Raw genomic sequence first — 26,103 nt, 5'->3', positions numbered from 1 at the left:
AGAAGCATTTCCCAGTTTAGACTTAATTCTGGTCCTGTGTAGTAGTTTACTTGAGCATGAGATACATGCCACTGATTTCCCCGGGGCCTAATGAAGCATCTCTGAGCAGAGAGACTGCTTTGCCTTTGCAAGGCCAAGAGATTCCTACATCCAGAGGTGTCCTGATGCTGGTAGTTTCAGACTGACCCAGAGCACTGCCTGGGAGAGCACCTATGCAGCCTTTAAAGCTTAGCTTCTCCAGACATCACCTCCTCTGGGAACCTTCCTTGATTTTCCCCCAGTCGAGGGAATGAGGAGCTTACTGCTGCCGGAGATGGTAGCTTGGACTTCCTTGCTTTTAGACCATGAGCTCCTGGAGGGCGGGGATGCTGAGTTTTCATCCTGTGAGTTCTTGTGTCTAACACAGTGCCAGGCACAGAGTTAATATTCATGGCTTGTTGAATGAATGAAAGATTCCTCATTGATTGATTAATCTGGATTTGAGGGAGTCCCTGACCCCCACCTGATTCTCTGTGCTTTGCACTCATCTTCTTATTTCATGTTTTCATTTCCTGTTTCTCTTCTGCTCTTGACTAGCCCAACTAATCTCTAAGCACTGCCCTGAACTGCTGAACCAAAGTGACTGCTACTTTCTATTTGAAACACCAGAAGAAAAGTTATTGAGCTCACCAAAATTTCCATCAAGAGGAGTTCGGATCGTCAGAAGATAAGCTTTGGTTATCTAGGACTTGTGTGACTTGGGATAGTTTTGTCCTGATGACCTCTCTAAATGCTGTTCTTTGAAATGATTCAGTAAGGTTGCAGGTGGAACATGAACTCGCATCTAAGACTTCCGGTCCTTACTTGTTTGCATCTCCAGCATGTCAGTTAATCAGAAGTCTGACATCTAAGCTTGATTCTTCATCTTTGGCCTGGACCAGGTCCTCATCTATAAGATGCTCTTGGTGGCTTGGGACTGGGAGTGGGTCCTTGGCAAAGGCTTCTTGGCACATACAAGCTCCATTTTATTCTGAGAGCACCTTGAGATGGTCTATCCAAAATGCCAGCCTCTTATTAAGGCCTCACTCAACCAGGAAATTAGTGAAGGGGGTCCTGGCAGCAGGGGCACGTGATGAGACCCTTCCTCCTTCTCTCCCTGTGCTCACGGCACCAGGAAGTACCAGTTCAAGACCCTGGGATGGGCTCCCGCACCCACGTCTGCCTACCGGGAGGGGATGATGAAATTGATTCCCCAAACCTTTTCCCTGAAGTCTCTTACATCTCCTGAATTGGCAGGCAGTTTCTTTACCACTGGCACCACCTGGGAAGCCCACCATATATTTTAATTCCTATTAATTTTAGAAAATGCGATTATAGAGTATTTCAAGCATTCACCAAAGTAGAAAGACTAGGACGGTGCACCCTTCGCCCTTTGCAGCTTCAGCACTAATCCAGCTGCGACCTCCCATGTGTCACCCTGGGCCCCGAGCCCGCCTCCCCCACCGGCCCTGATGGTTTTAAAGCAAATCCCAGACCTCAGATCATTTTATCCACAGATGTTTTAGTCGAGAACTCCAAAAGAAACATTTTTAAACCATAGCAATGGCAACATCATCACACCCGACAAGTCAAACAAAATCCGTTTAATATCGTTGATACCACCAGCGCTGAGATTTCCCTGATTGTCTCCGTGCACGGCTTTGGTTTTGCTTTCTGCCATTGTCGTTCAAGTTGGGATCCAAACAGGGGCTCCCATTGCACCTGGTTGCTCTGTCTTCCAGGTCTCTTCTAATTAGAGATGCTTTAAGGCAGAGATGTGAGAATCCTTTTCATTATTATTATTATTGTTATTTTTATTGGAGTATAGATGCTTTACACCGTTGTGTTGGTTTCTGCTGTACAGCAAAGTGAATCAGCTATGCATGTTCCAATATCCCCTCTGGATTTCCTTCCCATTTAGGTCACTACAGAGCATTGAGAGTTCCCTGTGCTGTAGAGTACGTTCTCATTAGTTACCTGTTTTCTACGTAGGAGAGTTTATCTGTCCGTTCCAACCTCCCAGTTCATCCCACCCCTCCCTTCCCTGCCTTGTTATCTGTAAGTTTGTTCTCTGCATCTGGGTCTCTGTGAGGTTTGGACATTCTGGAAGGGTTTAGAGGGGTCAGTCCACTCCAGCCCTGCTGATCACCTTCCCTGCCCCTCCAGCCACAGCCCAGCCCCCGGTGCGAGCTCCCTGGCATTGGCTGCACCACTTCCCTCTGCTTCCATCTGTCCCTCCACCTCCTCAACAAGCGCCTTCTTGTCCTGCCTTTATTTCCCTGTGTCCTCAACATCCCCCAGGAGTCCGTGGTACTGACCTTGATACAGGGATAACAGTGATGAATCTCACCGAAAAGATACTACATGCCCAACCTGTGTCAGAATCCATGTGCACCGATGTGTGTGTATACATGCGTGTCTGTGTGTGATCATATACATTTGCTACCCTCTGTTGCCCTCAGGTCTGAACTGAGATGTCACCTTTTCGATAAGCCTTCCCTAGCCAGGGTTTCTGGAACTCAGCACTAGGGATATCTTGGAACGGATCACTCTACGTCATGAGGGGCCGTGCTGTGCATCAGAGGAGGTTTAACAGCCTCCCTGGTCTCTGCCTGCCAGATGCCTGTGGCACCCTCCTCCGAGTTGTGATGATCAAAAACTAGGAATTGCCAAATGTCCCCTGGGGTCAGAATTGTGCCAGAGTGAGGACTACTGATTGAAATTTTAATTGGGAGAATTAAAATACTACCACTTTTCATCTATTTCACTCACAGACTCCTTCTCCCTTCCCCTTTTGTGTTTTATTTTTCTCTTTGGCCCTTATACCCTGCTACCGGACTAGACATTTTGTGTATTTATTCCCTTGGTTGTTAACCTCTCCATATCAGACGTGCAGGTGTCACGCATCTGGGGCTTTTGTTGGCATCATTTGCAAGATACCCACCTATGCTGTTTCCCCAGGGCCTGGAGCACTGTCTGGCCCATAGGAGGGGTCAGTAATTGCTTGTTGAATGAATAAGTGATGGTCTTATAAAAATATTGTGAGACACACCCAGTCAGGGGCTCCCCCACCAGTAGTCACAGGTTTGGAGGCGTCCTTCCGAGGCAGCGTGCTGGGACCAGCTCCCTGGGGCTCAGGACACGCTTCCCTCCTAACCAGTGACCAGGGCCATGTGCCCTGGTGTCTAGGAACCAACAGGAAATGGCATGTGGCAGCCGCTGCTGAACAGAGATGCAGGCAGCTCCCCAGGGGGTATGTTTGCTGACCATGTGATGGCATGATGACAGCTAATCATGGTCCATGCCTGCCAAGCATGGGCAGGGGTGGCAATTAAAATATCGGCTGATTTCAGTGTCCCAGATGCCACGTAGCCTTGGGAAGCTTAAAAGGTGTGGTTAGTGCAATGTGGGTCTGATGGGCGGGCAGGGAGGAGAGAAAGAAAACAGACGTTTCCAAGCAGAGCAATGGGGAGAAAAAGACCAGAGGAGGGAGAGGGGACTGGGGCTGTGCAGAGCTCTGAGAGCTAAGCATTTCCAGGAGGAAGCAAGCTCGAGCCAAAAGCAGGGGGCGGGGACTACACTGCAAATGCAGGGATGAGAAATGATAATAACTGGGAAATAGAAAGACTGCAGTCATGGATGGAGTGAAACCGATCGCTAAGCCAGAGCCCAGGTCATGAACCTATGAAGATAACAGGGCAAAACTCTTCCTTGTCTTTCTCTGCCACAAACACACACAGAAAGAAAAAGAAGTAAAACAACTCTCAAACCATATGGGCAAAGAATTTGTTTTTTATTTATCAGCCAAAGTAGGGGAAAGGTTCAAGATTGGTCAGCTGAGCGGGGTTCAGAGTGAGAGTCTGGGTGCAAGCTGGACTGGATGGAAGATGGCTCCGTAGAAAGCCTTTGAAAGGGCTACGCAGTCACTGATTGTCAGGCTGGCTCTGGCAAACAGAGCTTTGCAGCTGTTGGTATTATTGTTGACCTAAGGTGTGTAGTCAGAGTGGAGACCAGGTAGGTGAGAACAGAGGTGGTGTTTGTAGAACCGCAGGTCAAATGTCCACTCACAGTTATCCATCCTGTCCCAGGCTGATAGTCAAAATTATTAAATTCCCTGGATGCAGCCGTGAGTGTACAGATGCACCGAGTGTGTGATTGTTACTGATCCATCCCAAACACCACTGAGCCTTTCGGAGCCTTTCTTGAATGCTCTTGTAGTTCGTGGATTCTTGTTTATTTAGTAATGAGCCAAGGCTCAGCAGTAAAGAATTTGCCTGCCAATGCAGGAGATGTGGGTTCAAACCCTGTGTCAGGAAGATCCCCTGGAGGAGGAGATAGCAACCCATTCCAGTATTCTTGCCTGGGAAATCCCATAGACAGAGTAGGCTGGTGGGCTACAGTCCATAGGGTCTCAAAAGAGTCAGACACAATTTAGCAACTAAACAGCAACAACATATCTGATAAGGGACTTGCCTCAAAATGTCCACTTGTGTCTCAATAGTAAAATGACAAACAACCCAATTAAAAATGAGCAAAGAATTGGAATAGACATCATTAGTCCTTAGGGAAATGAAATAGAAAGTGCTTCACAAGCACTAGGTGGCTTAAACCAGTAAGACAGACAATAACAAGTGTTGACAAGAACGTGGAGAAACTAGAACCTTCATACGCTGCTGTGCGAATGTAGGGGATGGTGCAGCTGCTTTATAAAGCATTCTGGCAATCCCTCAAAATATCAGTTACTATATAATCCAGCAATTCCACTCATAGCTGTATTTCCAAGATAAATGAAAACATCTATCCACACAGAAACTTGTACACAGATGTTCATAGCAGCATTGCAGAATTATTCAAAAACTGGAAACAACCCAACTGTCCATCAACATGGAATGGATAAATGAAATGCTGTATATCTGTACTATGGAGTATTATTCAGCAATAAAAAGGAATGAGGCCCTGATTCACGCTGTAACATGAATGAACCTCAAAAACATTATACTAAGCAAAAGAAGCAAGTCACAAAAGGCCACATAATCTAAGACTCCATTTATGTGAAATGTCTCAAGTTAAGGGAGGTAGAAAGTAGATTAAAGTTTGCCTGAGGCTGGAGAGGAAGGTGGAGAGTTTAGTAGTATTAGCTGTTGTTTCGCTAAGAGTTGGACAGACTGAGCAACTTCATTTTCACTCTTAACTTTCATGCATTGGAGAAGGAAATGGCAACCCACTCCAGTGTTCTTGCCTGGAGAATCCCAGGGACAGAGGAGCCTGGTGGGCTGCATTCTCTGGGGTCGCACAGAGTCGGACACGACTGAAGCGACTTAGCAGCAGCAGCAGCAGCTGTTGTTTAGTTGCTAAGTTTTGTCCGACTCTTTTGCAACCCCATGGAATGTAGTATGCTAGCCTCCTCTGTCTGTAGGATTTCCCAGGCAAGAATACTAGAGTGGGTTGCCATTGCCTTCTCCAGAGGATCTTCCTGACCCAGGGGTCAAACTTACATCTCCTGTATTGATAGGCGGATTCTTTACCACTTAACCAGGGAAGGGGGAGGTGTGGGGAGTATAGAATGATTTCTAATGAGTATGGGATTTCTTTTGAAGCAGGTATTTAAATTAGATTGTGGCGACATTTACACAACTCTGCATATGCTAAAACCCGCAGACCAGTACTTTAAATAGGAATATAGTATGTAAATTGTGTCTTAAAGAAAAAAAAGTGATGATCTGGCAAGTATAAGGGGGAATTAATAATTTTTCATTGACTTACCAGGGAAACACTGAGTTAGGTGTCAATGATAGGGAGATGGTCAATAAAGATAGCATTTGACTGGACTGTGGTTTGGCAAAGAGATGTGGTACTTTGTTGAGGGAGGGTCCCCACTGACGGCCTGAGTCCTGGGCTTGGCCCTCCCGGCTGGCTGTTTGACCCTGCCCAGGTCATCATCCTCCTTAGGTTTTGTTTTCTTCTTCATAAAATAGGAACCTGTGTTAGGGAAATGTGAGCTGCTCTAGCAGATAAGCCTGTGCATCATAGCGGTTTCATGGAGCAGAAGTTAATTTCTCACTCATGCCAAGTCATACAGCCCTCCAGCCAGTAGATGGGATGGGAGAGCTGGGGTAGGAGTACATGACAGGGTGGAAGACCAAGCCAGAAAGTGACATGGACACTTCCACCCCATCCATTGACTAGACTTCTTCACATGACCCCAGCTAGATGCAGGGGTCAGAGGATGCAATCACCTCCCAGGAGTGTCTTCACATTTTGGGGTGGGAGCCTGAAGCTTGGTGGGCAGGCAGCTGGGCTTAGGGCTGCAGGAGGGGAGCCTGGGAGTCAAGAGGCCACGTCATTGTCCAATGGGACCATGAGTACAGACCGTGTGCTGAGTTGAAAGGCACCATATGAACCCAAAGTACTATAGGCTTTATCACGAATCACAGGCTGGGATGAAGACCTTTCAGTTCTGCTGTGGGTCAGGCCATCTGGGAGATCTGGGAATTGGGGAAGCATATGTTTATATGAACACCTGTGAACCCCAAAATCAAAAGACAGTGGAGCTGCTCGCTTCCTCCGCTTCATTCAGGTCTGAAGCCAAGGAGCAGCTCTGACCCTCCGTCCCACACGGTCCTGCTGTCTCAGGCCCAGATGGTGGCTTCTCCTCTGGCCTGCATGTGAGCTGGGTTTCACCGGGAGATGGCTCGCAGCTGCCGAGAGGATTGTGTTGTGAGACTGTTGCTATAGAGAGAATCTGATTACATTCAAACTTAAGTTCATTCAACCAGAGTGTTATTTTTCCTCAAGGCTGGAGAATGTCACCGGGAGGCCCTCCTTCCCTCTATCTGCTTCAGGCTACTGGAAGGCCAGTATTCCACAGGGCTGTGTCTGAGCATGAAAAGAATGCCTTGTTCCTTCTGATCCCAGCCAGCTGCTTGACATATGATTCACTGGGAGCAAAAAATGAGAAACTGATATGGTAGGAGCAGTGGCAGATGGCTGAAGGCAGGACGTCTGATTTGCAGGTAGTGACTTTCTCCTCTTACCCACACTCGCAGGGGCCACAGCTCAGCCCAGTGGGTTTCAGTGAGGGTCCTCTAGAGAAACGGAACCCACAGGTTGCACATACTTGTGCTGTCACTTCAGTCATGTCCAGCTCTTTGTGACCCCATGGACTGTAGCCCGCCAAGCTCCTCTGTCCATGGGATTCTTCAGGCAAGAATACTGGAGTGGGTTGTCATGCCTTTCTTCAAGGGATTTTTTCTTGACCTAGGGATCAAACCTGTCTGTTATGTCTCCTGCATTGGCACCTGGGTTCTTTACCTCTTGCAGCACCTGGAAATCCCATGTGTATACACAGATTTATTTTAAAGAATTGGCTCATGTGCTTATGGAGGCTGGCAAGTCCAAAATCTCCATCAGGCTGGAGACATGCAGAAGAGTCTCAGCTCAAGTCCAGAGGCCATCTGTTGGCAGAATTCCTTCTTACTCAGGGGAGGTCAGTTTCTGTTCTGGCCCACCCTTCAACTGATTGGGTGAGGCCCACCCACCTTATGGAGGGCAATCTGTTTTACTCAAAGTCTATTGATTTAAGTGTTAATCTCATTCCCAAAAAACAAGCCTTCACAGAAACATCCAGAATGATGTTTGACTAAATATCTGAGTACATGGCCCAGTCAAGTTGACACATAAAATTAACCATCACACCAGGTTTTATTACAAACATGCTCACAGAGGTGGTGAGCTGACCGGCCAAAGTGCATTGACATGGGAACCTTGGCTGTGGATCTTGCCTCCTGAATATCCTAAGAATGCAACTGTAACCTCTTTGAGCCTCTGTGATCTTGTAAAAATATCAGCCACTTATTGAACCACTTCTTTAACTGAGGATGGTGGATTCATGATTCTCCCCAAGTTTAAAGACAGGGTATTTAGGGGACCGGCCCAAGGCTGTACAGCTGCTTAGTGAGGAGTGGAGCCCGCTAGGTCTGGCCTCCCATTTCACAGTCTGCCCACTGTTGGGCACTAGGCTGGGGAAAAGGATCAATTAAGTAAGGTGCTGCTGCTAAGTTGCTTCAGTCGTGTCTGACTCTGTGTGACCCCAGAGACGGCAGCCCACCAGGCTCCCCTGTCCCTGGGATTCTCCAGGCAAGAACACTGGAGTGGGTTGCCATTTCCTTCTCCAATGCATGAAAGTGAAAAGTGAAAGGGAAGTCGCTCAGTTGTGTCCGACTCCCAGCGACCCCATGGACTGCAGCCCACCAGGCTCCTCTGTCCATGAGATTTTCCAGGCAAGAGTACTGGAGTGGGGTGCCATTGCCTTCAAAACCAAGCACAAAGCTGGCCCCTGTCTGGCTGGAGCTTGGTTAGTAACGGGTTTCTTTTCAGAAGGCCCCTTTAGGGGTGGTGATATTCAGTCTGGACTTGGAGAGTCTAAGGCTGTACTGGTGAGGGTGACAACCTTCTTACTGGGTGTCTGCTGTGCCAGCCATTTGTCTTCACTCTTCCCAGACACTTGCTCATTCAGTTCTCATGGCAACCCCACGAGATGACTGTGGAGATGATCCCTAGGCCTGCATCCCACCTCCCAGAAGGACCAGCCATGTGGCCTGGGTCACATCCCCTGACTTCCTAAGTCCGACTTCCTCCTCCAGAAAATGATGAGAAAATCTAGAAAACAGCCCCTACCTGGAACCTAGTGAGGTTGGATCAGATCATATCTCTGAAACCTGTAGCACAGGGCCTGCCTGGCACACAGCAAGAGCTTGAGAGATCATTTTCTATTTTTACGAGCCATGTAATAAATGCCAAGTGGATGTCTCTTGGCTGATTGTCTGCTTGTTCTAGATCATTTTTCAGGTCATAGCTTGCTGAACTGTCCTATTATCACCGGAATATATTTGTCTTTTGTGGAGGGAAATACGGTGACCTGTCCAGTAAGCAGAACAGCTGGGGAAAGGCTAGATAGATGTTTGGTAGCCAAGCTGAAAACTGGGTCAACCACAGGGCTGATACAGACCCTGAGAAAACGGTCAACAGAGCCCCCAGAGTTGGCTCTGAGAGTGGCTTTAATGCTTTTGAACAGGTGATGACACTTGATGGCTGGTGCCCCGCTCGAGGTGGGGAGACACGTGGAGAGTTCAGCTTGATTTCCCAGGATGATCGGGAATGCAGATGCAGACACTGGCCCGGCCCCGGTGCCTGCCATCCTCTCCTGCGCCCTGAGCTGAGCTACGGCTCGGAGGAGGAGTTCCCAGGAAAGGCATCTGAGAGAGGGAGCTTCCTGCAAGTTGTCAGGATTCATTGCCTATCAGAACGCAGCTGATGGTTGCTTTCAGAGGCCCGAGCAGTGAGGGGACACTGATGGCTTCCAGGTTCTTGCTGTGGGTGGGAGATGGGCTGTAGGTTGTGTCCCCTGGGGGGTGGAGGAGCCAGCATACCTGCCATCAGCCTTGGATGGCCGGGGTGGGCGAGCCACCCTGCCCAACAGCAATGATGTGCTTTGTGGTGTCCCACTGCGCAGGTCTCAAGACCCTGGTGACTCTCAGACTGTAGAGAGTAAAAGATGGCGCGGTGGTTCACAGTGAAAGGGGATGCTGTTGGGTACAGTCCGTGCTCATTATCCCAGGATTCCGTATTTGCAGCTCGCCTCATCCCGCATGTTATTTGTGATCCCCAATTCAGTTCTTATGCAGTCATTTGCAGACATGTCAGAGTGACGGAAGATTTGAGTATCTAACTCACAAGTTCCAGCAGAGACGGAACAAAGTGATGACTGTCTTCTTGTTTCAAGTCTCTTACTGTCCACAAGTGTTCTTTCAAGGTCTTGTTAGTGCCATGCTTCTAGCAATTTTCTGCTTTTTTTTGGTAATCTCGCTATTTAAAATGGCCCCTGCACACAGCACTGAAGTTCAGGAAGGCTGTGATGTGCCCTACAGAAAAAGTACATACATTAGATAAGCTTTGTTCAGGCTTGAGTCACAGTGCTATTGGCCCAGAGTTCGATGTTGATGAGTCAATGATGTATATTAACTATAGGGTGTTCAGACAGAAACACACATAAAACAAGGTATCTGTTGATCAGTTGACAAAAAATGTGTCCATGAGTAGGAACCCAAACTCATGTTTCCCATAGGAGGAGTAATTCAACTTTTGCTAATTCAGTGTTTGTGGTGACTTCCTAGAATGGAACTACTGTGAGTAATGAGAATCAACTATATTGCCTTTGATCAATAGGAATAAGCCTAATCACGTCATCACTCAAGATCGAATGCAGTCACCTCTTCCAGGAAGCCTCCCATGGTCTCTCCAGCCTCCAAAGATCCTTTTCTGACCCCATCTTGCCCAAATGTATTACATTTACCGTGGATTTGACATGCGACATTGACTGCAAGATATTAGTCATTTTCCCCACATTTATCTTACTGAGTGACAATGGCATGAACTCCTTAAAAGCTGGCACTGTGTCTGTTATAACTCTTTGGACTCTACTCATAGTACTGTATATTTGATTCTTTTTGCAAATATTTGATTGATTAGTTTGATTTGCATGTTGGATTTTTATGGAGAAATAAATGCAAGGTTGACTGAAGGAAGGAAGAAGTGATGTGCACACTGAATGCCAGGCACCCATGGGAGGCAGAGATGATGAGAGAGTCACAGGACACAGGCCTGGGTGCTGCAGTCGTGGGAAGCAAAGAGGAGGCTCCCCCCATTCTAGGGTGGGCAGGGCAGGCCAGGAGAATTTGACCAGTGGGTGGAGGAGGGCAGGAAGGGTGTTCCAGGCAGTGCAAAACCCATATGTGCAAAGGCCCAGAGGCAGGTGAGCAGGCATGTTAGGGGGCAGTGAGAGGAGAGAGAGAGAGGAGTGGAGGGGACAGGTGGGTGGGCCAGGCCCCCACGGCCTTGGGTCTGCATGCTGAGGAGTCCTGCATTAGGAAGGGCCACTGGGAGGTCAAGCACTCAGGGGGTTGTGGTTAAATGTGATGCTTTCATCCTCCATTCTCTCAGCAGCACACACACATAATTTGGAATGGGTGTCTGCCCCGTGCTGGTCACTGGGTCAGAGGACAGAGGCCCTGTCCTCTGGGTCAGTGCCAGGGCCCTCAGGGAGCTCAGGCCCAGGAGGGCGAGATGCAGACATGTCAACTCCTTCTGCAGCCCCACCAGCGGGGCCTAAACCTGATCCTCAAGCAGGTCAAGATTGTGCCTTTCTGTCCGCTCCCAGCAGCTCCGTGGGAACCGCGGCCCTGCCCTCTCCTTCCTCCCAGATGATTCTTGAAACCCCAGAGGGTCTGGGCAGAGGTAGGTGTGGGGCAGGCTCCCAGGTCCTGCGAAGGACACGCTCTGGCAGCCCCCAGGCTGGCCCACACTGCCCTCCCTCCCTGCTCTGGTCAAGCCTGAGTGCGGGCAGCCGGGGGACGCCCATCATCCGAGCTCCCAGCCTGGGCCTGTGTCACAGCTACACAAGGTCGCCTCCCTCCATCCTTCCCCAGGAGGAGCTCTCCGGGTCCAGCTCCTTTCCCAGCCCCATGGGCCTCTGTCTGTGCTTCTGGGTCCAGCAGCGACCCCTGAACACATCTGCACACACACCCATAACAGACACACACACATACCAACAGAAACACACACATGCATACACACTCACAGACACACACACCACAGACACATACACACGCATACACACTCACAAACACACTCACAGACACACATACATGCATACACACTCACAGACACACACACATGCAGGCACACACACATGCAGACACACTCACAGACACACACACCACAGACACATACACATGCATACACACTCACAGACACACACACCACAGACACACACACATGCAGACACACTCACAAACACACCACAGAAACACACACATGCAGACACACTCACAGACACACACACCACAGACACATACACATGCAGACACACAGACACACACACCACAGACACACACATGCAGACACACTCACAAACACACCACAGACACACACACATGCAGACACATTCACAGACACACACATCACACACACACATGCAGACACACTCACAGACACACACCACAGACACACAAGCATGCAGACACTCACAGACACAGACACACACACCACACACACATGCAGACACACTCACAGACACACACACCACAGACACACACACTCACAGACACACTCACAAACACACCACAGAAACACACACATGCATACACACTCACAGACACACACACCACAGACACACACACATGCAGACACACTCACAGACACACACACCACAGACACACACATGCAGACACACTCAAAGACACACACCACACACACACACACACATGCAGACGCTCACAGACACAGACACACACACCACAGACACACACATGCAGACACACTCAAAGACACACACTGCAGACACACACACATACGTACACACAGACACAGACACACACCACAGACACACACACATACATACATACTCACAGACACACACATATATACACACTCACAGACACAGGCATATACCACAGACACACACACATGCGTACATACTCACAGACACAGACACACACAATAGACATACACACATACATACACACTCACAGATATACTTCACAAACACACACACATGCATACACAGACTTGCACATCAGAGACACATACATGTATACACACTCACACAGACACACATACCACAGACACACACACATGCATACACACACACAGACACACCCCATAGACACACACATACATACACAGTCACAGACACACACACACATACATATACACTCACAGGCACACACACCACAGACACACACACATACACACTCACAGACACAGACACACATCATAGACACACACATGCATACACACTCACATACACACACATACACTCACAGACACAAACACACACCACACAGACACCCTACATATACTATTAATACATAAACCATACACAAAAATACATACATACTGCACACACCACCCAAACACATTACCACCCCACACACACATACTACACACACATCATATACAAACACACACACTGTACACAAACATCCACACACATCACATACCCTCACTACCTGTACACAGCCAACATGCCACACACACTGCATATACGCACACACAGGCACATCACATGTATTACACAACCAGACACACAAAACACCCAGACGGGGCACATCCTCTCCACACGCGCCACACAGGTACTGCACACACAGCACACACCCTCACCTGCACACCACACACACGTTACCACTCCCCACACCATGTACCACACACCCCCTATACAAACACACATGCTCGACACAAACACCCACACGTATCACATACCCCCCACACACCTGTACACACACACCCCACACGTAACACACACTGCATACTTGTACACACTGCACACCCCTTACACACATCATACGCCCATACAAACACACGTGCCCCTACACCACGCCCACACACCATGCACAAATACATACATACTACACACACCACCCCCACACACCACATACACGCATAGTATACACACACACGCACACATGAGATGCTCTGTTACCTGGTGCTCGGGGCCAGGCCCCACATGCTCCCTGTCTGCCCAGACGTGTTTCCTCCCAGCACTGTCTTTTTTGTCTCTCGGGTCTACATTCCAGGTCCCTTGGCTGGAGGCTCCCGTCAGCACTTGTCAAGATCAGCTGCACAGGCATGCCCCATGCCAGGCTTGACATCACGCCTTCCCTCCACAGGAGACTCTTTGCGGGCATCCAGTGAACCATGCACGCTTCCTTCCCTCTTCTCTGGGCATGAGCCTATCCCCAGAATCTTCCTCATCCCACAGACATAGAGACCAGGCTGGCTTCCCCCTAGCCCTTTATCTTAGAGCCTTCTGTTCAGGAAAGATGGGAACGTGGCTCCTCCTGTCGGAACATGGTTGTCAAGGAAACACCAGGCTTCCTTGGAGTTCTAGCAAAGGAGGGAGGATCTTCTGCAGCTCTTGGGGCAGCGTGACTGTCAGAACAGGAGACACAGCTACAGCTGAAGGCACACCCGTGGCACGACTGCCATGTGCCGGCTTTATAATTCTTACCACGACATGCCCCACACACCAGGGCCACCGGTATTACTTCAGTCATTGCACGGGTGGGCAGGATGGATCTCAGAGCGTCTGTTAGTTTGTTAGTGTTGCCTAACAGAGTACCACAGATTGGTGCTTTAACAGCAGAAACATATTTGCTCACCGCTCTGGAGACCAAGTCCAAGATCAGGGTTGGTTCCTCCTGAGATCCCTGAGGGCCGGATCTGTTCCTTGGGTGTGGACGGCCGTCTTCTCCCTGTGTCTTCACGTGGTCTTCCCCGTGTGTGTCTAAGGACCCCAGTCCTCTTGGGTTTGGACCCACCCTAATGACACTTACTTCTTGAAAGGAAACTTATGACCAACCTAGATAGCATATTAAAAAGCAGAGACATTACTTTGCCAACAAAGGTCTGTCTAGTCAAGGCTATGGTTTTTCCACTGATCATGTATGGATGTGAGAGTTGGACTGTGAAGAAAGCTGAGTGCCAAAGAATTGATGCTTTTGAACTGTGGTGTTGGAGAAGACTCTTGAGAGTCCTTGAACTGCAAGGAGATCCAACCAGTCCATTCTAAAGGAGATCAGGCCTGGGTGTTCTTTGGAAGGAATGATGCTAAAGCTGAAACTCCAATACTTTGGCCACCTCATGCGAAGAGTTGACTCATTGGAAAACACTCTGATGCTGGAAGGGATTGGGGTCAGGAGGAGAAGGGGACGACAGAGGATGAGATGGCTGGATGGCATCACTGACGCGATGGACGTGAGTCTGAGTGAACTCCGGGAGTTGGTGATGGACAGGGAGGCCTGGTGTCTGCGATTCATGGGGTCACAAAGAGTCGGACACGACTGAACGACTGAACTGAACTGACAGATTCTTTGGCCAACTCAAAAACTGTGACCAGAGAGGATCAGAACAAGGTGGCTCCACAGCCCTTATAGCCGTGTGGCAGGGGCAGGGGGAGCGAGGGGGCAGTCTCCTAAAGACAGAGTTTGGAGGCACCATTGTTGAGAAAATTAAACAAGATGATGGTGAGGACTCAGCCGACTGCCTGACTCCAGAAATGTTAGCTCTTTTCTCCCTCACCCGCCCGTGAAGTAATGCTAGTGAATTGGAAGAGAGTAATTTGAATTAATGAGGTGTGTGCCAATATTTTAAACACTTAAGCACATAGTTACTCTATTAGCAAAACATTTTCAGTGGCTCCTGCTGGGTCTTTGTCAATGAATGGATGCCTTATTTACAGTTGGCATCCTTCACAACCAAGAGAATGACTTAGAATCTATTACTTAAGTAAGATAGAGAGGGAAAAGCGAATAAAAGTGGTAACAAGTAGCTCCTCGTCTAGACACAGCTGGCAGCAGGTCCCGACAATTGTTTCATTGGGTGAGCAAAGTATAAATCATCCGTTTTCCTCTTGCCTCTGCCTTGGTTTACTTCTCAGATTCTAATTGGCATCCTGCAACCCAGAATGAAAGAGTGCATGTTCTAATTCAAGGAAATCCACAGGAATAATGGCCTTGTTGTGTATTTAGTCCAAAGGAACCCCTTGGGTGGCATTCATGGCTCTCTCCCCAAGCCCGCCACCCCCCCCACTTTGTAAAATAATTTTATGTATTGTTTATTGGCTGCGCTGGGTCTTCTTTGCCGTGCAGGCTTTTCTCTTGTTGCGGAGTGGGGGCTCCGTAGTTGCTGTTCCGGGCTCTGGAGCACAAGCTCAGCAGTTGAGGTGCACAGGCTTAGTTGCTCCGCTGCCCGTGGAATCTTCTCGGACCAGGGATGGAACCCGTGCCTCCGGCACTGGTAGGTGAGTTCTCCACCACTGAACCACCAGGGAAGCCCACCGTCCCCGTTTTTGCCCTGCTTCCCCCTGCCAAGGAGCTGGGGGCCGACGGGTCTCAGAACCTACCCTTTGTTATGAGTCAGGCTCCAGGCTTCTCTGTCCTCCTGCAGGGAAGGCCCCTCCTCCCCCTTCCCTTTCTGCTGACCTTGAACCTCGAAGTTCCTGCTTCGGCTCCACTCCTACCTGGGAAGTTTCTGAGTGGATGCTGCCTCCGGCGTGAGAGCCCTTCTCCTGGCATTGAGTTTTTCCTGTGCCTGTGTGCTCGGTGGGGTGCTGGCCAAGCCCCATCTGTTTTCCCTCCTGTCGACACAGACGCCCATTATGCGTTCAGCGCATTGTTCGGTTTTATTCTGAAATGAATACGTGAAGGAAAGTCTAGCCAGGAGCCACCTGCTCATTTCAGTGTCGTGAGTGACATTTAAATGAGATGCATGGGAAGAGAGGTGTTGGGTCCTCACTGGGTACATGCCACCACATGCCACATGCCCGCCTGGGAGCACGGCAGGTGAAGTGTGCTCTAGGGCTTTCCGAGGGAGTCACCAAACTCATCAAGAAAATGTTTTCTAAGCATGAAGCCCGGCAGTACTCTGCTGAATCACAAAGATCCTGGTTGCCATTTCCTCAGGCAAGATGCACTGTGGCTGACTAGGAGAGAGCTCTTTCCTGCTAAGCACTCGTGAACCAGGCTGTGCTCTTTCGTCAGTCGGACTTGGTTTAATATGGTGTGGGAGCTCCGTGAGGACCTCCCAGACTGGTGTGGAGGAGCGGGTGGTGGGGACTCAGTGGAGGGTGTCTGCGGGAAGGAAGGTCTCGGGGCCTCACTCCCCTGAAGTCCAGCCGTGTAACCTCTGTACATCCCTTGGTCCAGAGCCTGGGCTCTGGAGCCTGACCTCTGGGGCCCAGATTGCAGTTCTGCCCACTTGTCAGCTGTGTGACTGAAGGCAACTTACTTACCCTCTCTGTGCCTCAGTTTTCTCATTTGTAAAATGGGGAGAGTTGTAGTGTTTGCCTCAGGCTTCCCTGGTGGCTCAGCTGGTAAAGAATCTGCCTGCAAAGCATGAGACCTGGGTTCGATCCCTGGGTTGAGAAGATCCCCTGGAGAAGGGAAAGGCTACCCACTCCAGTATTCTGGCCTAGAGAACTCCATGGACTTGTGTAATCCACGGGGTCGCAAAGAGCTGGACCCGACTGAGCGACTTTCACTTACTTACTTGCCTCATGGGATTAAAAGACTTGAGCTTAAAATAAGTCATTTAGGTGAAGTGCAGAGAATAGTACAATCAGTTCTGCTATAACATATGTACTCCTGAACAACAGTGTCCTAATGCATAGCACAGGGGACTATATTTCAATATCCTGAGATAAACCATAATGGAAAAGAATATAAAAAAACAATATATATATATATATATATGTATAACTGAGTCACTTTGCTGTATGGCAGACAGTAACACGACATTGTAAATCAAATATACTTTAGTTTAAAAAAACACTAAAAGAATCGGCCATAATATACACTCATCCCCTCTGTTTTGGGCTTCTTCCCATTTAGATCACCACAGTGCATTAGGAAGAGTTCTCTGTGCTACACAATAGGTTCTCATTAGTTGTGTATTTTGATGTACAGTAGAAACTAACGCAACATTGTAAAGCGAATACACTCCAATCAAAATTAATTTTTTAAAAGATACACCAGAAAAACCACTAAAACACATAAGTACTCCTAAAAGTCTCCAACTAATAAGAAAATAGAAATGAGGGGAAATAGAACTAGAGGCATGTCTTGGAAAGTTTGGGCTGCTGGAGAAAAATGCCAGAGGCTGGGGGACTTATAAACAACAGGGATTCGTTTCTCACGGTTCTGGAGGCCGGAAGTCTGAGGTCAGGGTGCCAGCAGATTGGCGTCCGGTGAGGCCTCTTCCTCCTGTTGCTCGGATGGCGGTCTTCTCGCCGTGTACTCACAGGGTCTCGCCCTGTGCATGCGCTCCCCTTGTCTCTGTGTGTCCAAACCTCCTGTTCTTAGGACACCAGTCAGATTGGATCAGGGTCCCCCCTTCTGGCCTCCTTTTAACTTAATCACCTCTTGAAGGACCCCGTCTCCAAATATGGTCACATGTGGAGTTATGGGGGGTTTAGGACTTGAATATATGAATTTTGTGGGGGGACCCAAGTCAGCCCATCACAGCTTGTAGCGTTAGAGGTGATCGGCGTGGCTCATGATACACTTGGTGGCCCAAGGGAGCTGGTAGATGTTTGAAGTGTGCACACAAGAACGTGTGTGTGTGTGTGTTGTGTAGTTGTACGTGGCTCTATTTGGCTGCGATGAACTGGTTGTAGCTTTCTCTAAACATTCAGCATTTCTCAAAGACAAAATTGTGCATCAGCAAATGCAGAATTCAGATTGTGCTCAGATTGTCCCCTAACGTGTCTGCTGCACTGGGACTGAGCTGTGTTTCTAACAAGCCTTGTAGCAGAACCATCTGTCCTGCTGCATGGTATGTGCTATAGGCTGCTCCTCTTTAGGGGTGGCTGTGGCTCCCGGGTCTCAGTGCCAGGGCTGTCCAAGCATGGCATCCTCACAGCTGTTCCACAAGTGGGAAAGGACAGCTGTGACCATCATCCCCATTGTGTAGATGGAAAAACTAAGACCCAGAACTTGAGACCTGCCCAGTGGCAGTGCTGCCAGAAGCAGGAATCCACTCTCTCTGTCTCTGTCTCCTCAAATCTGCCCCTGTGACAGCGTCAGCCTGCAGCGGGGATGTTCCGTGTGCAGATCCCAGGCTCCTTCGTTGCCATCTGGGTCCTGTCCATCAGAGCCTGGGCCTGGGCAGCTGTGTTAACAGACTCGTGATCGTGACTTGACCAGGAAAGTCAGGTGACACTGTCCTACATCTCCCAGCAATCCACGATTGTAGTAGTGATTTTAAAAAAAAGTGTAGAAACCGGCATTTTCCATGTGTGTGGGACCTCCTTCTGAAGGTGGGCCTGGCTCATCCCCACGCTGACCTCTGCTCCTGAGAGGTAGGGTGGCCCAGTGCAGAGGGCTCGGGCCATGGAGTTGAAGCCTGGATTCTTCTTGCTCCCACACTTGCGAGACCCTGGGCAACTCACAGCCTGGAAAGGTAGGTGCTGTGGGTCCCATTTTACAGATGTGGAAACTGAGGTGCCCATGAGAGTGTATCTGAAACGCCCTCCACTTTGTTGTTTCCAGTGTGGGTGGCTGGAGGTCCCAGAGGACATGAAACTCAGGAGGGGTGGCGTTGGGGAAGTTGCCTGGAGAGCACCCTTATTTCTGTCGCTAACTGCAAGTTGGAGGGGTTCTCAGACCACCCTCAGGTTTGATCATGTCTTAGAAAAACACACAGCTCACATGAAAGTGGTTCCACTCACATCCCCCTCCTGGCGCTGGTGTGCAGCAATACACACAGACGTCACCCACTAGGGGAGCTCATGGCAGCTTCAGTGCCCGGAGTTTTTATTGGAGCTTGGTTCATCGGCATGATCAATTGATTGATAGATTGATGGATGGCCCACTTGGTTGCACTCAGTCTCCAGGCCCACTGGTACTGTCTGACCCACAGCCCCCATCCCAGGTCACACTAGTGGTCTCTCTGGCGTGGTCAGCCCCAGCCTAAACAAAGACATTCCCGCTGAATGGCACAGGTCACCTCCCAGAAGCCGAGGGCAAAGGCCAGACCTGTCCTTGGCCAAAGCCAGATTTCTGTGCTTCTCAGAAGTGATGGCAGGAACTGGCTTTGACTGACCTGATGGATGTAGACGTGCTCACCGTGTCCCAGGGCTGGGCTGTCCCATCTGCCGTCACTGCCACCTGGCAAGTTCTAGTGAAAGTCGCTCAGTCGTGTCCGACTCTTTGGGACCCTGTGGACCGTAGCCCGCCAGGCTCCTCTGTCCATGGGATTCTCCAGGCAAGAATACTGGAGTGGGTTGCCATTTCCTTCTCCAGGGGATCTTCCTGACTCAGAGATCGAACCCAGGTCTCCTGCACTGCAGGCGGATGCTTTACCATCTGAGCCACCAGGGAAGCTGCCTTTGTCAGGCTTTGGCTGACCTGATGGATGTAAAAGGGCTCACCCTGTCCCAGGGCTGGGCTGTACCGTCAGCATCACTGCTATGTGTCAAGTTCTAAGTATTCTGTAAATACGTGCTCTCACTGCTTCCTCATGCCAACCCCACGGTGTTGGGGACTGCCCCCAGCTTTGCAGATGGGACCCGTGATGGGAGGGGCACATTGCTCAGCAGTGCAGAGCTGGTACATGGTGGAACCAGAATGCCCTGGGCCCTGCATGTTCACTGCCTTCGTCTTAAAACTTTTTTAAAAAAAAAACATGAGGAAGTTGCTGCCCGACTTCATGTGGTCCGCTCAGCAGCCCTCCGGTGCTCCTTTAGTAATTTCCGGTCCCTTGGAGAAGGAAGGACCACCCTGAGTCCAGCAGTCTTGGGGCCAGACTCAGCCAGAGCTGAGAGGAAGGGGTGCGAAGCCATAAAGCGGCCGGGAGGGAAGTTATTTTTCAATCAAGTTGGACTTTGCCTGCTAATCCTTCCCCTCGGCAGGGGCCGAGGACAGAAACTCTTCTCTGCGTGAAGACCCCGTGGTCTGGCCCCAGTCCTTGGACCTGCATTTAGAACGTGGCCTGCCGCTTTTGAGAATAAGCAAAACGAAAGGAATGTCTCGGAAAACTACCAGGCCCCAAAGAGTTCCAACTGCTCCTTTTATGAAAGAAGCGATTGGAAGGACGGAGGAGGTGACCTCTCCCCAACAAAGAGCCAGCAATTTTCTCTGTGACACCCCTTGCTCTAGAAATCAGAGCGCATTAGCTTAAGACATTTAAAAGTCCTTTTTTTCCCCTTCCCGTGTGACCCTGAACACAGAATTCCCCCACCTCTCTGAGCCTCAGTTTCCTCATTTGTAAAATGGAGATATTAGCATTCACAATGCTCACACCTCACAGGTGGCCAGTGCAGAGTCCAGAACGTAATACTCTTAGCGTCCTGGTTCTCACAGTCGAGGGTAAGAGAGGATCTTTGTGATTTTATTGCCAGGGTGTCGAGTCCTTGTTCTGCAATAAATGAGATCTATTATATAAAGTTGAAGGCATTCTGGATTGGACATGTAGGGAACAAATGTGTTGTAAAAAGTGCAAAGACCATTTGATTGGGAGATGAGTCTCTTTTACTGCACCTCTGATTTTATAGGGCTGGTCCGTGAGGATACAGGGATTCACTTTACAGCCAGAGTGATTGGACCTCGTCCACAAAACTGACATCAAGGGCAGAGGTGCCAAGCTTTTTCCAAATGCAAGATGGCAGGTGGTGGTTTTATGATCGCCATCTAAGAATGAAGACGGACGTTGTCTTTGGCCCTTCAGTACTTCCCCCTCCCCCACCGGCCCCCCCACGCAGGACGGCTATGTGCAGACGCCAAATGCGTGTACCACGTGGGAAATAAGAAGTGCCTCAGGAAAGCTCGAGGTTAGAGGGGGTGATGGTTCCAGGTGGTCCCTGGAGCAGATTTCCTGTGTTTTTAAGAACCAGCCCTCTCCTAATGCCTTTTCCAGACCTCACAGTCTTTACCACCTTTTCTAATACCTCCCCAGCCCCTCCACCCGCAGCCTGCTACTCCTCCAGCCCACCCGACATGCAAAGGTTGGTTATCATCTCTGGGTTTTTTGTCCCACCCCTCAGTGTTGTTCAGAGGCCCCACGCAATATACAATATTCCTGAGCCATCTGTGTGGCTTAATCTGTCGTGGTCATGGTTCTCTGCACCCTGCAGTTGGAGACAGACTTCCTGGCTTCACAGGGTGACCTCCAGTAGGGTCAATCTGCAGGGTTTTAGAACCTGGACAACACGCCCCTAGCTCTTCACAGTTTGTACTTGTTTTTCATTTCTCACTTGGACTCAGCAGCCACTATTCAGCGAAGTTGGATGGCTCTTTGAACAAAACTTAGATGCTGAGGGAAACATAAAGGAGAGAGAAGACATCATGGGAATTCTGGTGCCTGTAACTTGCCCCTGAGTCATCCTGTCTTGAATCACGTGTCTCTGGCTTCATGAGAGAATGGACGTGAAAGAGTTTTGCAGGTTGTACAGTGCTATAGAAATGTGAGGACCCACAGGTGCTTATGCATAGATGTGCTTAGTACTGAAATATTTTTAGCAGCCAGAAAAAATTGGAACTAGCCTCACTCTCCAACCATCGGGATATAGTCGCATAAGTGTTGAAGAGTTTATGCTGGATTTATCATATCATACAAGAGGGTGTGTATTGTGTCAGTTAAGATTGCATTGAGCTGCAAGTAACAAAAAACCAACTTCGAGTGATTTCATAAACAGGATTTATTTATCTCATACAGAGAAGCCTGGAGATAAGCAGCTTGGAGCCATTTCTGGGGCCCAGTAGAGGCATCAAGGAACCAGCTGCTTCTATTCACTGCTCAGTCACTCTGAGCAGTGGCTATTATGTTTTTCAGCTTCACAGCTTCATGACTGGAAACCGGAGGACTAAAGGAAAAGTAAGCTCCAGCCCTCTCTGCTCGTTTTTACAGAGCACTCCTGGAAAGCCCACCTCCTAACTTTCTCTTCCACTTTATTGGCCAAGCTTTGTCACATAACTCTCCTGGACTGCAAGGGACACTGGGAAATGATCATTTTTAAAGGAGGCAGATTGCTGGCTCAAGATTAAGATTCTGTTAGTTGAGAAGAAGGGAAGGATAAGTATTGGTGGTGGTGACTAGCCATGTCTGCTGCTTTCCACTCCGTTGGCTTCCTGCCATCCATGCATACCTGATTTCTATTTCAGGACTCAGGTAAATATTCCTTATCAGAGCATTCCCAAGGAAAAGCCGGAAAGTTTCACCCTATCTGAAGTGAGTGGAAGTCGCTCAGTTGTGTCCAACTCTTTGCAACCCCATGGGCTATACAGTTCATGGAATTGTCCAGGCCAGAATACTGGAGTGGGTTCCCGTTCCCTTCTCTAAGGGATCTTCCCAACCCAGGGATCGAACCCAGGTCTCCCACATTGCAGACAGATTCTTTACTAACTGGGCCAAAATCCAGGGTCATGAAGAGCTGTGCCAGTTACCCATCAGGTTTGACTATGTCTGTCTGGATCCTTATACCTGTAAACTAAAAGACAAGCTCTTTGCCCTCTCTCCCAACACAGCCGATACGCAGTGATGGAGAAGGAGCAAGCCTACTGGTAATAATAAAAATGACAGCTTCTACTACTGACATTCAGGAAAGGTTAGAAAAGACATTGGGCAAGCAAACTGCAAGTGCCCGGCCCACAGAGTACCACATTGTAAATATAACATGGTCAGCATTATTTTAAAACAAGCAAGCAAAATTGAAAAATACATAGAGGAAGAATAAAAGGAAATAAGCTCGCCTTGGAATAACTGAATCCATGGCTTTTTTTTTTTTCTTTCTATTGTACTTTCTAATTTTTTCTTTTATAAGTGTCTATTCATTTTACAAACAGAACCCTCTTTTGTTAGGTAGGACATTGGTAAACATTTCTCCCAATGATATTAGGGACAAAAGATGAAAAAAGATTGTGCTATCCCCAGAGTTGGGTGCATAGCAAATTTTTTAAAGTAAAGCTTAAAATGTCTATCCCGTGTATGCACATCATTTTAAAAATTAAATATACAGAACGACCTTGTAATAATATTCGTAGTCTCCCTCCCCAGCTCTCTCCACTTCCAGGCTTACTTCTCCAGGGAAACTCTTTGATAGGTTTTAGGCTTTGAAAATAGGATTCTTCTCTGGCAGAAGCTGTGGTCTAACGTGGGAAAACTGACAAAATATATGAACCTCTAATAGCACAGCCTCAGAAAGTAGGCGTCCCTGTGCAGAGGGAGCCGCCAAGGTGGCCCCCGGCGCAGCAGGAGTTAGTGACTGAAATTGGAAGGGCTTAGAATAGTTCTGCTAATGAGTTCTGTCCTGGTTTGCTGCGAAGTCTGGGAGTGGCGGTGCTGGCTGGTGTCCTGGTCAAGGTTGAGGTCAGAGGCAGTGTGCCCAGTGTGCTGGGTGGGACACAGGCTCTGGGGCCAGACCTGGGTGTGAAAACTGGCTCTGTTACTGACCAGTTTCATCCCTGCCTCAGTTAGTGCATCAACAAAGCCTTCAACTGTGTGGATCACAATAAACTGTGGAAAATTCTGAAGGAGATGGGAATACCAGACCACCTGACCTGCCTCTTGAGAAACCTGTATGCAAGTCCGGAAGCACCAGTTAGAACTGGGCATGGAACAACAAAAAAACAGACTGGTTCCAAATAGGAAAAGGAGTAAATCAAGGCTGTATATTGTCACCCTGCTTATTTAACTTCTATGCAGAGTACATCATGAGAAACGCTGGGTTGGAGGAAGCACAAGCTGGAATCAAGATTGGTGGGAGAAATATCAATAACCTCAGATATGCAGATGACACCACCCTCATGGCAGAAAGTGAAGAAGAACTAAAGAGCCTCTTGATGAAAGTGAAAGAGGAGAGTGAAAAAGTTGGCTTAAAGCTCAACATTCAGAAAACTAAGATCATGGCATCTGGTCCCATCACTTCATGGCAAATAGATGGAAAAACAGTGGAAACAGTGGCTGACTTTATTTTGGGGGGCTCAAAAATCACTGCAGATGGTGACTGCAGCCATGAAATTAAAAGACGCTTACTCCTTGGAAGGAAAGTTATGACCAACCTAGACAGCATATTAAAAAGCAGAGACGTTACTTTGTTAGCAAAGGTCCGTGTAGTCAAGACTACGGTCTTTCCAGTGGTCATGTATGGATGTGAGAGTTGGACTATAAACAAAGCTGAGCACCGAAGAATTGATGCTTCTGAACTGTGGTGTTGGAGAAGACTCTTGAGAGTCCCTTGGACTGCAAGGAGATCCAACCAGTCCATCCTAAAGGAGATCAGTCCTGGGTGTTCATTGGAAGGACTGATGTTGAAGCTGAAACTCCAATACTTTGGCCACTTGATGCGAAGACCTGACTTGTTTGAAAAGACCCTGATGCTGGGAAAGATTGAGGGCAGGAGGAGAAGGGGACAACAGAGGATGAGATGGTTGGATGACATCACCGACTCAGTGGACATGGGTTTGGGTAGACTCTGGCAGTTGGTGATGGATAGGCAGGCCTGGCATGCTGCAGTTCATGGGGTTGCAAGGAGTCGGACACGACTGAGCGACTGAACTGAACTGAAAGTGGGATTCGGGAATGTTCGAGTTAAGGACTTGTTGTTGTTGATTTTATTTTTAAACATTAAAAAAAAATATTTTGTTGATGTGGACCATTTTTAAATTCTTTATTGAATTGGTTACACTATTGCTTGTGTTTTGTGTTTTTTGGCTGCTAGTCGTGTGGGGTCTTAGCTTCCTGACCAGGGATTAACCCTGCACCCCCTGCATGGGAAGGTGAAGTCTTAAGCACTGGACTGTCAGGGAAGGCCTTTAATACCTGTTGGTTTATTGAAATTCTATATTTCTTCTTGCCCTAATTTTGGCATTTTTACAATCTTCTAAGAATTTATCTTAGCTATGTGTGTGAACTTTCAGAATACAATTATTTTATCTTTGAAGCTATTGATTTGAATCAGGATCTGAATAAAGGCCACACACCGTAACCAGTGGGTATCCCTTAAGCTTTGCTTCATCTGGTTGTCCCTTCATCTCTGTCTTTGAATTTGTAGTTTTCTTGTTGAAGAAATTAAGGGGGATGCTTTCGTTGCGATCAACAGAAACCCATGAGAGCTTAATTAAGCTAAAAAGCTGCGTTTGCTTTAAGAAATAAGGGCAGGAGTCCCACCGAATCCAGAGGCCAGCGTGTGTGTAGCAGGGCCTCGGTCAGAGACCCGGACAGAGCTCTCCTTTGCATGCTTTCCGCCTCTCCATATTTCCCCCCCATCTCTCCTCTCTGTCTCTCTTTCTTCCCAATTGCTCTGTCAGCTCTCCAGTCCAAGTGGCAGTGACTGGCCCCCATGCCATTTGCTGCATTCAGGGGGCCAATCAGACTTCAGTCAGACCCATTCTGATTCCTAAGAAGGAGCTCGGGCCCAACCCTGCTCCAGTAGCTGTGCTGTTGGCTTCTAGGGTCCCCCTGCCTTTACCACCTGGGCTGACGACCAGGGAGGGGCATCTTCATATCAGGGGGTGCCCTGCAGAGCACTCTGGAGTG

General features: G+C 48.7%; 1 protein-coding gene across 5 annotated transcripts in view; it reads left to right on the top strand.

Annotated features, from left to right (window-relative positions):
* Positions 1 to 26,103, top strand: part of CLMN (calmin) — a 122,074-nt gene that overhangs the window by 37,109 nt on the left and 58,862 nt on the right. The window lies entirely within an intron of this gene.

This window comes from Bos taurus, chromosome 21 (genome assembly GCF_002263795.3).
Source record: "Bos taurus isolate L1 Dominette 01449 registration number 42190680 breed Hereford chromosome 21, ARS-UCD2.0, whole genome shotgun sequence".
NCBI lineage: Eukaryota > Metazoa > Chordata > Mammalia > Artiodactyla > Bovidae > Bos > Bos taurus.
Note: the sequence above shows the minus strand (reverse complement) of the source record. Positions and strands in the feature narration are given on the sequence as shown.